Consider the following 15,467-nt stretch of genomic DNA (forward strand, 5'->3'; position numbering starts at 1 on the left):
ACATTTTCATCTTCTAAATTGGAACTTAAATCAACTAGGCTTTTATTTATAAATAATAAAAGGGTTTTCATTTGTACATAATTATGTGTTAATAAATGCTTGATACACAGAGACCTGCTTATATATTTCATGAAACATATTTGGTGTTGAACCCCTTTCTCAACTTTTAACTTTGTGAAAACAAACATTATAACAATACGTATTCCTATAATACTTCCCTATGATATAATTAATTTGTTGTCATTCTTTGTCAGCACCCTTGTTTCATCCAGTAACTGGAAGAATAGGCAATGATCACTTAGGATAACTGGATAAGTAGCTATCAGGTAAATGTATATAGCCAATAAATTGTCCTTAGAAAATAATGCAGTTTATCTGATAATCCCAGTACTCTGGAGACTGAGGCAGAAGGATTGCAAGTTTGAGCCAGCTTAGATTATATTGTAAGTGCCATGTGTCATGCATATGTCTCAGAAAAAAATGGATTGTATTAGATCTTTTTTCCAGATTAAATAAGTATTATTTAGAACAGCAGACAAACTTTGAACACATAAAAATGAATCATCAGCAGTGGTTTTTCTAGATTCTGTAAATATATGCAAAATGTTTCAAGATTTTAAAACTGAATATGTCAAGTGCATGTTTTCTAAAATGTATTTCATTAAACTATTCTTCATTTTTGAATGAGGAGCCCATGGTCAAAAAAGTTGGGAGACATTGGGTCAAATTGTCAAATGTCTTTTCAGTATGCTTTCTCTTAGTTAGTGGATTGTGTCCCGAAAAGGAGGAACTGGTAGAGTGGTATTTGACAAGTTGAAGTCTGAACTTAGCATATTTCATAAGGGTTCTTTTTTTCTCCTGTAGTTTGTCATACAGTCACACTCTTAGATTTTTAAGAATAGTAATGTCCCTTTGAATGAGAACCTAAAAAAGAGGATTGGGATTGTTTTTAAATTTTTGAATATTGAAACCACCAAATAAAGCATGAGGTGGTTAAAAATTTTTAGTGTCTTAGGGCTAGATTTCCCTTGTTAGCTTACTTGTCAGCTCACTTTCTGCACGAAGTGTAGCCATCCTATTTAGTAACTAACAAGATAAATTTACACTTCAGTGTTATTTTATAAGACTCCATATATTTTCTGGGCTCTGTTCATTTCAATATTTAATATTTATTTGCTATTTTTAATAAAAATTGACAAAAAACTGAATATCTTGGATAGAATTAGATAATTGACATGAATCAATTTAGTCTAAATACTTTAACATTCTCTTTTTCCACCTACAGGGAATTTTATTGTTGTATGTGATGATTGTTCACTGGAAAGTTCTTTACTGTGCATACTTTTCTAGTTTGATTAAATTATTGATGACTTCCAACAAATGTCTTTTAACTATTAAGCTTTTATGTCAGACATAGAGGTTTCTGTATAAAGATACAAAAATGGGCAGTGATTCAATGGTTATGGGAAGTTGGATTCCCAGGTAGATAAAGTCTGCCAAACAAAATGCCTTCTCCAAACTGTATAAAACACCTGAAAGTACTGTTCCATATCGATAGGCCCCAAGTGGATACCCGAAGCTATGGATAGTATAAAGACTTGTATGTACAGTACCACACACACTTTTTCCTATTTACCTTTTCATAGTTTAATTTGTAAATTAGGCACAAGGCAATTAACAATAATAACTAATAGTATAAGAGTTATGTGAATGTGTTCTTTCTTGCTCTCAAAATACCTTACGTACTATGCTGACCAAACTGGGCCACAGGTAATTAAAACTGTGGAAAGCAAAACCACAGATACAGAGGGACTAATATGAAAAATAACAAGCCTTCTTTAGTCAATGCTAACTTATTATTGCAATAGGAAACATTAATATAGTCAACATTTCTCTGTAATTTGGTATCCTTAAAAATGGACTTTATAGTCTTGAACCTAATACTTCAATTAATATAAGTAACATTAATTTGGGAGGGAAATCCCTGCCTTTTACCAAACCTCCATATCAACTGATGTTTTTATCTTTTCCATGAAAGGTTTCAAATGGTATATAATAATTTAAAAATTTGCTGATTGAACTGTCAGTTCACTTCTGTTCTTACACAGACCCTGGTCTTTTTCACTTGAGTGAACTGTGGTGAATCTGATATTCTCCTTGGTTCTCTGCCCATTTGCCCTTCATCTACATGGTCTGCAGTTTGCACATCTGAAATTGGTGTGATTCTAACAATAGACCTAATGATGAATTTTATTTAGGTAACTAGAATTTCCCCTTTCTGGATCAGATATAAAGTAGTAATTTTCAAACCCCATTGGTTTTTCTGTTTTGTATTTACCCATAGAAAGACCATTCGCCTTGTAAACTGGGCATGCTTCTAGTTTGGAGCTCTGTCTCTTGATAATTGCCTCTCCTCTGAACCTGCCATATTGCAGACCTTCCTCTAAGCTAGTGTGTTTCAAAATATTGATAGCGAAGGACCAATTTTTATTTATGTGTTTTTATTTCACTTTAGTTTTTTAGTAACTTTAGTACTTTTAGTAGTTTTAAAAGGCTTCTGCTGACATCAGCTTGGAAATTAAGCAAAAGACATACAGAAAATAAGTCCAAATCTTTCATCATTAAACTTAGTGGATATCAAATTACTCTGTTGCATTTTGTAAAAGTTTTTAATAATTAGCAATTCTGTTCTTTGAGGTGATACTTAAGTTTTCTAGAACATGCCATGTACTGCAGATGGATGCTTTCTTTATTGGGCTGATGTTCCTCCCACTCCCTAAAGAATGCTAAAGCATTTTTTTTTCCAATTGCAAAGCCTTGATTGTCCCTTTCTTTAATTCACATACCATCTACTAGATGGCCTCATTTAAAAACAGCCCTCTGCTTTGTCTGCTCGTCTTCCCCCCCCACCCCCTGTGCCCCAAACTTGTCCTTCAGTACTTTCACTTTGTTCATGTCTTAAGTATTATCTCACTATGTTGTTGATTAATTTTTTTTCCCCTGAGCAGGTTGTAAACCCAGTAAAGGCTGGTTTATTGCTTAGTTATCCTTGTAGTTTCATCTCTTAACACATAGAAGCTTCTTTATAAATGTTTGTGGATTTTTTTACTTCTAATGTGGTAAATTCAGTATAAAACTGTGCAAAGTTGGAAGATGTTTCAAGTCCTTAGTCTGCTAATCTTTTAAAAAGATCAGTCTTTTCTTTCTTTAACTATGTCGTGCGGACATTTCTGTATAAAGAACATTCTTTATCTGGCATGGTTATAGTGGAAATTCTTGAAATTGAGAAGTATTTTATTGAAGATAACCAGTATTGTACTTCTTTGACTTTTATCTCAGTAGCTTCGAACTTCTTGTTTTCTGGACCCCTTTGTATTCTTTAACTGTTGAGGACCCAAGTGAATTTTTGTTTAGGAAATTATATTAATTGATATCTACCATGTTAGAAATTTAAATGCAGGAAAAATTTAAAACACAAAAATGCTTAGGATTCATTTTATTGGCCTCTATAATGCTATTGTACATTGATGAGAGAAAGATATCAAAAGGCAGATAGCATTTAAGTATTGTGTAAAAGTAGCCTTGAGCTCTTGTGCCTTCTGAATAGATCATGGGGACTCTGGAGCATCCTGGGACCACATTTTCAAACTGCTGTCTTATAGGAATTAATTTTCAGTTGCCAACAGAATATTCTCCTCTTTATTTCAGTAATGTCGCCTAATTTTTGTGTTTGTAGATTAATAAGGTTTTTTAAACATCTTTAAGACTTATCATATTACCACTCTTCTATTAATGTCTAGACAAGTGTTAGCTTGGCAGTCATAAGACAGAGATGCTTACTCAAGAAGTCATTTTATTTGTGGATACTCTTAAGGTCATTCCTAGTTATGCCCTGTCTGTATCCCTGGCTTTTAAGTGCCTTGTGAAACTGAATGCTTCTTCATATTCTAAAGGTTTTGGAGGTTTGGTCATTTTCTTAATGATGTCACGGAATGCAGGTGATATCTTCTTTTAAAGGAGTGATAGACTTCCCTTCATGTCTTTTATTCTTCTCTCCTTTGTGTGACCTTCCCCTTCACTTACCTCAACCCGCTGGCACTCCTTTTCTGAGAGTACAGTCTGCTCTCTGACAGATATTTACTTGGCCCTAGTGACTCCTGTTCTTCACTCCCTACTCTCTTACCTTGGCTGATACTCTGTTAAATTCTTTCTGAGGTCTTAGCAGGACAGTCAGTCTCTAGAGTATTTAACTACTCTTCAAATTACGTGGGTGCTGGGTCTTCCCTGAGAGTTCTGGGAATGCTTTGTGTACCTTTCAGCTGGATGGCCATACCAACATTGCTGCTAGTCAGATTGTTGATTTACTCACAGCTCCTTTTACTCATAGTCTTTTTATTGAATGATGATGTCATGATGTGAACTGGAGTTTGGAAATTTATGATTATGAGTGATAATCTAGACACACAAAGCCCACAGAATGTTGGGAGTTTTTAATTTTTTTAATTCAGCATCCTAAGCATAGTAACTCGCCCAGTTGGCGTTGGATGAAACACTTAGCTCCAGAAGCCATATTGTTATTTGGGCATCTCTCTCTCTGTCTCTCTCTTTCTCTGTGTCTTTCTCTCTGGTGGAAGCCCAAGGATATATGCCTTCACCTAATCTGAAAAGGTACACGTGGCAGACTCCCACAAGAATTTTTTTTCTTGAAGCTTGATAGAGATAATTTCAATCTATTTTACACATGTAGACTTCAGATTAGTAACTATTTTCATCTTTTGTTATTAAATAATACCTGTTCTATAAGGCTGTTTATGTTACACAAATTGCTTTCTAAATATTCAAACCAGCTTTCTTTGTTTTCAGAGCTTTTTCTTCAGCTTTCCTGCCTCTGCCTTATTTTGACTGCAATTTCTTCCCTGTACGAACTGATCTACAATTTCTTCTCTTCAAGCAGTCAACAACCGCACAGCTTCTGTTTTTGTTTTTAAATATGCATTTAATCATATCATTGCCTATAAACCTTCCAGGGCCCACCAGATAAAGGCCAGCTCCTTAGAATGGCCTTGACTCAAAAAGTCCTTGGTTGCAGTTACATTTTTAGCCTAATCTCCAGTCACTATGGGCAGTCCCCCTTCCTGTGTCACACTCTGTTCTTCCCTGCCTTTAAATACATTTCTGTCACCTAGAATAGCTGCCATTCTCTTCTGCCTAACTAGCTCGTATTCATTTCTTTAACCATCTCACCTCGCTACCAGCACATATGCATAAGAACCAAAAACTTAGTTACAGCCTACTCTGTGTTCTTGAGCATTTTTTATGTACTTTAGTCATAGCAGTTAGCACAATATATACACTCTGTCCTTTTGCACAGTGACTAAAGAAGAAATGCATACTTATTTTATACTCTAGTGTGTTACCCACTAGGTATCACCCTACCTTTTTTCTGTTCCACTTGGGAAAGTATATTTTAATGTATTCAAGTGTACTTGCTATTCAGCAGAATCTGAGTTTGTTCTGTTTTTTAAAGAATAATTTGCTGCTTCTTGAATCTTAAGAAATTCCATCTTTACACTCATTACTTTTTAGAACTAATCATGAATACCTTACATGTAATGATAACACATTAAGTCATAGATGGAAACCTAGTGATTGTAGAGTATTGTGTTTTAAATAAGCTCTAGTCCACTGGACTATTTATTTCTGAGAGCTAGGACTGTTTCATTCATCTTTTTGTTTTTGTTCTAGAGTAATGATTTCAGAATTTGCCTACTATAGCTACAAAATTAAATTTTTGAGGTTATTACCCAGGAAAAGTCAAACAGCCTTGTCTTAATCTGTTCTCTGTTGCTATAATAAAATACCTGAGATTGAATAATTTATAAAGAATAGATATTTATTTATATGGTTCCAGAGACCAAGAAGTGTACGGGTATGGTGCTAACATGTGCTTGCATTTGGTGAGGTTCTTCTTGTTGTATCTTAACATGGCAGAGCTTAGTCAGTCAAGTGGGGAGACAAATCAAACCTGCTAGCTGAGTGGTTCTTTCTTTTGTTATGAAGCTACCTTATGGGGCCCTTACCTTCATGAGCTCCTCTAACCCTAATTACATCTCAGAGGCCCCACCTGAAAATACTATTAACATATGAATTTGGGGGTCTAGTTTCTAATATCTGATTGGGGCCATAGTAACTCTTCAGGGGCATTAATACTTTACATTTTGACCTATGCTTTGGGAATGTTAAAAAGCAGTTACAAAATGCCAGTCTTTCTTGTAGCAAAACTGAGATTGTTCTCCCTGTTTTATTTACATCCACTTTTGATTTTCTGCTGATTTTTCCCTTCTTTACATTGTATTCATCACAATAGGAATAAAAAAATGTAGTAATCATATGATATAGTTTTACTCTTTGTAATTTTAGAAAGCTATATACTACAGGATGCATGAAGTTTGTGATTGAGCCAGACAAAAACTTATTCTTTAAAAAAAATGAAAATTCTACAGATTAACATCAGTGGAAATATTTTTGCAATCTTTACCTGTAAACTGGCTCTACAAATGTAAAAGCTAGAGCTTTAAGGTTTACACTAAAATATGGTCGAGAAAAAACTCAGCCTGAATTCTTTAATAAGCATCAAGCAATGGTTGTTTACTTTTGAGAACTAATAGTATCCCATCCTTTGTGATTGCTTGCTTACATAATTTGTTAGGCAAACCATCTCTCCAGAGTGCTTGGGGTTTGTCCTGTTCTGCTTGGGAAGGGTTAAAAGGATACAACATCCTGTCAAAGACCTTGTTTTTAATTTTGCTTCTCACACTGGCACAGATCCTGCTAAGAGCAGCCCAGATTAGTTCGGGGAAAACCTTTGAAGAGATTTAAGATGTCCTTCAGCCAGTTTGAAGGTTTTTGTCTTGCAAATCCAGTACAAGGGCGCCTGCAGGCATCTCGACCCTTGCTGTGCTGCTGATGCAGCTCAAGGTCACACTAACCCGCCCTGTGACATTCAACAACAACAAAAAAAATTATGCAGTGAAACTGCTTCAGCATTCAGCCAACCAACAACTTCCTTTAGTGAAGAACTGAGGAAGAAGTCTTTTTTCCTCTTCCCTCTCTTTTTTGGGGGGGCTTTGTGAATTTTTGCTGTAGGAAATAATCCTGGATTTCTGTGTGTGTGATGACAAGGTCATTTCTTAATTAGAACACATGTAAAGAACAAAGCTAAATGGCTTCAAAACAGCTTTGTAGTTGATGGAGAGGATTTAAATTATTTAAAGAGATAGTCACCCACGTATGATGGAAATGGAATTGTAAAGGCATTAACTCCTTCATTCCTGTCTACTTGCCTTTTCTTTGAATTCTTTTTGTCTGACTTTATGACGGTTGCATTCTAAAACTGAGAAAAATTTATAAATAGCTATTTTTTTAAAGGGTAAAATATGGCTTTTAATTCAAATTCTCAAATAAACTTGTAATAGAGAAGTTTTCTCCTCCTGTCTTTTGTCTTCTGGAAATTTATCAAATGGTTAGATTTAGGAACCAGGAATTAGAGACACACTTCCCCTCTGGCTACTATGATTCATTATTCTGTGCTGGAGGAGGGATGAGTAAAGTACTTCCTTTACTGCCCTCACCTTCTCTTCCTCACGTATACCCATGTGTGATTTAGATGTTCTGTTAAGCATTTATCCCTGCTTCTTGAGAAATTACAGCCCATACCATTCAGATTTTCTAAATTTTGAAGAATTGGTGTAGGAAAATGAGCTTTTTTTCCTAAGGGAAAAAAGCAATTTTAGTTTTAAAATGGACTTTAAGAAAGTTGTTTTTGAGCATACATGCTATTTTAAGGCACATTGACACCATGTTTCATAAACAGTCACCAGCCATATGGATTCACTCTTCACTATGGGGTTGTTGGTCCAGGTTGTTCCTCTTCTGTTGCCAGCTACAACTACCTACCAAATACATTAGTAGAATAGAGTCCAAGTGCATTGACGTGCCATGTTTCAGACTTAATGTATACCACTTTCATAAGATTGGAGCTGAATAATCTAAAACAGTAATTTTATGGTTGATATTTTATAGGCATTATAATAAAAGTAAACTTTGCAATTCTTTGTATATAAAATCACATTCATGTAGAGAAATTTTACTTCAACATTATAATATTAGCAGAACAATTTTCTCAGAATTCATACCCAGTTGTTTTCTCAAATAGATCTTTTTCTATATATATGATTAAAATAGAACTAGGACAAGTACTTTATAAAGATACATATAGTATTGCTAAGTGTGATTATTTGAACAAATATTTTGGATTTTGTGTGCCATATTTTAAAAATTTAAGTATGAGGGGATAACATGAATTGTGTAAGAACATTTAGAACTTATTTGACTTATTATTTTGAAGGATTTTCCTCCTGTCAAGAAACAAATTTCTTTGGGTCCATGAAGACAAAAGTTATATATGCATTAAGATTTTTATGCATGGATACTTTAAAGGATTTCAGGTTTGCAAAAAAAAAAGTAGGAATTGAGATCTATTTGCAAAGAAATGGTTAATGTGATTCAGTGCATCTTGCTCTTGCCTGGAGTCTAGTATGCCCCAAATGTCATGTATGACCCAAGTTCACCTGCTAGTAATTTCTAATTTACTGTCCTAATTCATCGATTTGTTATCACTAATTGTTCTTCATTTACTTCTGTGTAGTTTCCAGTACCTAAAGGGTTGAAAGGTTGCTGTAATTGGCACCCGCAGCTGCTCTTTCTTTTGACAGGGGATAATTTTGCAGCCTATGCTTTGTGTGACAGCTGCCTAATTGGGCATTCTCCCCTTGTAGCAAGCCTGCCTCCTCCAGCCTCCCTGCTGACAAATGGTGGTGGATTATAGATGAGGACATGCTGACCCAATCGACCTTGCTGAGACAGCGGGGAGGGGCCTCCTGCTACTTGAGGGAAGCTTTAGGTCATTTAGAGGACAAGGTCACGAGCCAGGTGGAGAAATGACATGATATCACATGACAGTAGCCTGATGACATGGTCAGTGTGTCAAGGACAAATTCATCAGTATTGATTAAGCATTATTGCGATACTTCATTCAGTTCCCTAGTATTATTTATTAATTGTTTCTAATGATGTTTTTAAGAATACAAAATAAAGTAAATGTATTTTAACAGTGGTGAAGCAGCTGTTTACATGAAAATAAAGTTGGTTTAGGAAGCCTCCCAATAAGTTTCTTTAGTTATTTTGTTTTTAATTGTTGCTTAGTGTGTAGCCCCTTGACTATCTTAAAAGAGTCACTTGAAAATTAAGGCAGATGAATTAGAATAAAGCAATTAATTTAAAAAGGCAAAAAATATTTAGCAAACTTCTGCTATCACCCTATCCAATCAATGACATACCTCTTCATAATTTGAATAAAAGAAAAATAAGCCAAATGAAAATGCATAATTAAATGAAACCTTAAAACTCCAGATTTATGAAATCATATACCACTGTGTTACCATAACTACAATGTGTTACTGGTGCTTCTTAAGTCATTTTTGAAACCTGAAAATATTTTTTAAATAGAGGGGGAATATACTTAATGTAAAAGCTTCAAAATAAATAAAAATCTTAAAAGCTGTTGCTTGAGCTATACCCTGTTTTTACGTGTAAAAATCATAAGACTGCATGGTGACTCTGTTAACCCTATGTTAGTACTTGAAAGTATAAGTCCATGGAAACTGTACTGGCAAGTAATTTATAAAAATGTCTTACTTGAAAAACAGTAAACAGTTTAATGTAAGGAATACTGATCATGATTCTTATTTCTGGAAAAACAGTTGTTGGGCACTCTTGGATATAAACTGTCACTTCAACAGGAGGTAATTTTATGCCTCCGAAATAAAAAATGAGGAACGGTAAAGTGTAATGAATTCATTCACAGAAGTAGACACGTCTGTATTTTCATGGCACATGAATGTGAGTGTGTGTGTGTGTGTGTGTGTTTAATTTTGACCGTGCTCTGCATGTGCTTTCAAACCCTGACTCAAGCTTGGTGGAGGTTTAATCCTGTGCCCTTGTACACGTATACTTGATTAGTAGTTGTGGTTATCTCAGCAGAAGACATACCGCCCTCCCTCTTGTATTGGTTGGGACCAGGGCATTGGGGAGTCAAGGCAAAGGAGAAAGAAAAGAGATTTTTGCATTAGTATTCTATGAAAGCCTTACTGTCTGCAGAACAAATTGATTGCTTCGGTGTACCTGTGCTTGGCACCACTGCTGTGAAAGAAAGGTAGGGCTGTAATCTGTTTTATTGTATTACATATTGTGACACTCCAGGAATATTTAACATGCACTCTTTCTGTGACATGTGCTATATGTCTAAGTAAAGAAAAAGGAAAGAAATGAATGAAAAGTATGTAAGAGCAGTAGGCTGTAGCTTTGTTTACTTCAGCCCTTGAGTTCATTGGAATAGGATAATTTTACTGAAAGCGTCACTGGGAACGTAACCTGATTGATAACGAAACCCTATAAAGTGTTCTGAGACACTAATCTTCTGCCCTACTTGAAATGTGTCAGGGAAAGATGAAATTCAAGCAAATATTCTAAGATTTTAACTACAAACTGGGCGAAGTCATGGAAGTGGTTCTGGACATATAATTAGTTTAGGAAATTATTTTAAATAATTTTCAGTATATTATATTCTTAATGGTCCTAATATATTTCAGTATATTATAGTCTTAATGGTGTGGTACAGAGGATAGAAAAGAGGTTTTCATGAAACAAGAACAGAGATACTACCTTAAGCTATATTAAGAAATAGTTATTTACTTTATTCTGTTAATAGTTTGTTTGTATAAACATTATTATGTTTGACTCTTGTGTAAGTAAAGAAATTTACAGCTCTTCTAAAAATTTTCTGGTAATATTTTTCAGATGTAGACTTGTAGCATATAATCTGGGATTGGCTATTATGAACTAAATAAATGTTTTAACATTTTACAAAATGATTAAAATGTCTGTGATTGGAGTTGGACCCCATGCCATTTACAAGCATTTTGGAAACGTGGTTATATTGGCACTTTTTAGGTTGCGTATAAATCCGAACAGTGAGGGGAAAGAAGAAATTCTTCTTGTCCAAGCCTCTTGCCACATATGAACTGCAGGTGCCCTTTGCCTCCTCCATCCCCATCCTAATGCTTCGATTGCCATCAGAGAACTTGATTTAAGGGAGAGAAAAGGCAAAATAACTCATAGTACTGCACTGGTGGAATTAAAGTTGTTTTTCATTATTTACTTTTGTATTCTTGAAACTAATATATAGCCTTACATTTTTTAGATTACATTTGTTTCCATGTAAGTGTGTGCATGATTGTTCTTTATATACTAATTATGTCTCCCAAAGACATCTTGATGCAGATACAAGCATGCAGTTTATAGACATTGATCAAGACTTGCTCACAGATACTTTTATAGAAAATGGGCCAATAGAGAAGCAATAGAAATACATTTGTTAAAATCAAATTCAAGTGTACAAATCCTGACAAAACAGTGACAAAAATTAGCTATCTCAGGTCATGTTATCTGTAAAGGAAGTGGAGTATTTGCAAAGAACATTTAAACTTTATGGTAAAATTAAAATATTCAGTATATTTTAACTTGAATGTAGCTTTCAAACTTATTAGTATTATGTTTTTATGTATCTGGCTTTGTAGTGTTTTTACTTAATTGAAAAAAAAAATCATTGAAAAATGAAGAGGAAAAATAGACCACAGAACTGAGAATCAGAATATTTTCTTTCCAGAATGAAAAAAAAGTCATTAAGCTTTTTCCTGTTTTAATTTTCTAGTTACCAGAAAATTTTGAGAATTTTAGAATCTTTTACACTTTTAAAACAAAGACTTGTCATGCATATACATATATGTGTACATAATACATCCTTATGTATGTATGCATAAAAACACACATAACTAGCCAGGGAAAATAACTGATAGAATGGAATACCAAAAAGACAATTAATATTTATATTTTCTTATTTTTTCTCTTATTGTTTTGATGACTTTTAACAGACAAGGAATGTATTTTGCTTAGCAAATTGTATACAGTGCTTAACTCTTTGCCTGGCACATAATAGCTGCTCAATAAATATTTGTTGAACAAATGAATAAAGAATATTCAAGCAACCCCTCCCCCACACACTTTCTTCTCTCTTGTCTGTTTAGATCTTCAGCTTGTACTGTGCTCATAGATGTAAAATTTTAGCATCTGTTTATCTTCTGAAAGTATTCTATGTTTTTAAAGAGCAGGTATCCAGTATTTTAGAAGGTCAAGAAACCATGTTTGCAGATGTATTTTCCAGAGTAGTGTGAGTGAATGACTGAGCCTTAAGCTTTTCTTTCTCCAAATTTGCGCTTAACAGTTCTTCACCTCATGTTGTTTGTGCCTCCATTGTTTTTGCTCAAATGCTACCTACTGTGATGTTGAATTTCTTTAAAGCTGTTGTTTTAAAACTGTGAAACTATTGTACTTTCATTTTGTCAATTTAGCTACATTATATTTATTAACCAATAGCAATAAGTTATTCTAAACATTTAAGAAAATTGCATGTTAACTTTAGTCAGACGTACGGACATTAAGTTATGGAGAAAACAAACATTTGACATGCTGTTATGATATTAATTGAAGGCGTGAAATGATAGTTACTTATGAGAACAACTTCATGTAGGTCATACTTCTAAACTCCCTAAATAAACAAACCTTTTTATTGTTTGGCATCCACCATTAGCTAGGCTTGGCCTGGAGGTCAATGAGCAGCAGAAACCTTAGAAATTAGTATTAAGAGTTCATATAATTGATGAAAACACTGGATTTTGGATAGGCTGCTACTGTTACAAAATGGCTTAGTTCCTGAGCCAGGGCTAAAAGATAAATTACCTAACTTTTTTAAAGTGATTTTATTTTCCCCTGGTAGCAATTCTGCTTACTTTTATGCTTCTAAAATAATGTTAATACTACCCAAATTTTGTACCTACAGCTATAGTAAAATTTAATCTATAACCAAACAATGTATATCAGAGCAAACAGACATTGAGTGTATGTGTTTATGCCTGTGCACACACACTATTGTAGCCAGCTTCCCAAGGGTGTAGATAGAGCCAGTATATTTTTATGCCAAGAGTAGATAACCAAATGTTGGATATCACCAAAAAAGATATAATTTTTTTAATTATAGAGAATTATAGTATCTGGATTAATGTTTGAATAGTACAATCACAAATTAACACATTGTAATCTGTTAATACTTAAAATATTAGATCAATGTTTTAATAGTATAGTCATGACTAGGCTGTGAAAGGAAGAAGCCAACTGAGAATCTTGCCCACTAGTGACCTTCTGTGAGGGATACTGACTGGGTATAGACTCCTTCAGTGTTAGTTAAATGCTAAATTGTCACCTGCCACTGGTGTCTCATGCCTGTAATATTACCTACTTAGGAGGCAGAGATCAGGAGGATCGTGCTTTGAAACTAGCCCCGACAAATAGTTTGTGAGACCCTATCTCAGGAAAACCCATCACAAAAAAGTGCTTGCGGAGTGGCTCAAGGTGTAGGCCCTGAGTATAAATCCCAGTACTGCAAAACAAAACAAAATTTTATTCAAGAATATTCTAACTCGGATTACTTATGAAGAATTACACTCTAGGTGGATTAAGGGCTTTTGGGTATGTATCCACAGAAAATGTCAGATAAGTATCCAAGAAAATACATCATCCAAAAATCAAGTGCCTAGTTCAGAAGTCTGACAAAACTAGATTTAGTTATTGAGTGAGTCAGGCTTTCATCTACCTGGTGTAAGAAAAATGATTGGTTTTCTTTCCAGGGAAGAAGTGAAGAAGCCAAATGGTCAAACATGGAGGCAGTAGGGAAGTGAGCAGTGATGGTGTGGTTTGGGGACTTGGCTTGTCTCATGCTCACAACTGAGTTTATAAGCTTACATGTCATAGGAATTGCAGTTGAACCGTTTCTAAATTTTGTACGCCATTAATGGAAAAGAAATCTCAGGACCTGGTTCTTTAGTTCAGCAGTGTTGCGCCAAGTTCACAGGCAAATTAACCTCTCCAAGCTGTGGTTACCTTATCTACAAAATGGGGATTATTATAGTATCTCCATTTCTAGGTTATTATGAGGATTGAATGAGAAGACACGTGTGCATGCTGAGATCACTGTGCATGTGATGGTGACGATGGTGACTGTGGGCCAATTGTGTTTTTCAGTACTTGGCAGCTATGCCCCCCACTGAGTTTTCTTTAAATTCCTGTCAATAATAGAGGACTTGACTATGTCACCATAATATGATGTAGAAAAGTTGTTTGGGAATTTCATAATTGTTGATAGAATCTTTTCATGGTTCATTTATAGCATGGTAAAACTGCATTTAAATTCATTCTTACTCCTATTTTTGTTTTTAGATTTTAAGTTAAAAAATGGTCTGTGATTTTAATAATATGATTCTCAGAGTGTGCTCACTTTGTCTTGATCAGCTCTGATTTTTATTCACATTATTTGTTTCACCTTTTTTGAAGTATGTATCAAAACTGCATAATTATCAGTGATCACCTTTCTACCTGCAAGTGTAGAATGCTTAAGGGAATCATGAATCTCACTTTAGAAATATAGTAAATAATTTGGGAATAATTTGCCAGAGCAGATAGGGTAAAGTGAGATCTACTTAACTCTTAGCTAGGTTTTCAGCTTTTGTCAAATGCTACTTAACAGTTACCAGATTTTGTTTTCTCCCTTTAATTATAGAAAATTCTTGGCAATCATAGATTTTTTTTTTTATAGATCTTTAGGAAACTGAGATGATCTGACCTTGTAAGAGCAAATGCCAAATGGAATAGCAATAAGAAATACTCAAGACAAAAGAGGACTATTAGACATACCTTAAGACTTGAACTGAATTTAAATAATGTTTAACTTTTTCATTAGCTAGCACTTAGAATTTTAAGTGAAGTGATTATTCCAGGTGTATTACTTTAAAATAAGAAGGCTCTTTCAAGCTATACCCTGCAAGCATCTTTATTAGACTTACATGATAATTTAAACATAATTGTATATGTATTTTCTTTTTTTCTCACATATAAAAATTATGCTGTCAATTGTTTCTTAGGATTGTATACTTGTATAATAGGCCTGACAGACACCAGGAACATAACTAGACATGCATTTATTCAGCAGAGTTAAAATCTCAAACTTGTGGAGTTCACTGAATAAAAGTCCTTATCATTATAGAGCAGTAATTATAGTCTAGTGCTGGAAGATAGGTGACAAATAAGTATAAAAATTGTAAAGAAAGCAAGCTGCAAAAAATTACAGATCAAGAGAAGTCCTAAGACAACTGTGATCTCCTAGGTGCTCTGCTAATGAATAAATGGGGATACTGTTTACCTAGGGCCACTTAGGTGATTAAGCTGAGTTGGGGACTTAG

At 34.4% G+C, this 15,467-nt stretch overlaps 1 protein-coding gene across 4 annotated transcripts in view; it reads left to right on the forward strand.

Annotated features, from left to right (window-relative positions):
- The window catches only part of Nrip1 (nuclear receptor interacting protein 1), a 102,006-nt gene that overhangs the window by 32,771 nt on the left and 53,768 nt on the right, over window positions 1–15,467 (forward strand). Inside the window, exon 3 of one of the 4 annotated variants that reach the window (XM_074072882.1) lies at window positions 255–10,273. The exons of the other annotated variants lie outside the window; for them this stretch is intronic. The gene's annotated coding sequence lies outside the window, so the exon portion shown is untranslated. The remainder of the gene's footprint in view (window positions 1–254; window positions 10,274–15,467) is intronic. 4 annotated transcript variants of the gene reach the window in all.

The sequence above is a fragment of the Castor canadensis genome, chromosome 5 (genome assembly GCF_047511655.1).
Source record: "Castor canadensis chromosome 5, mCasCan1.hap1v2, whole genome shotgun sequence".
NCBI classification, from domain to species: Eukaryota; Metazoa; Chordata; class Mammalia; order Rodentia; family Castoridae; genus Castor; species Castor canadensis.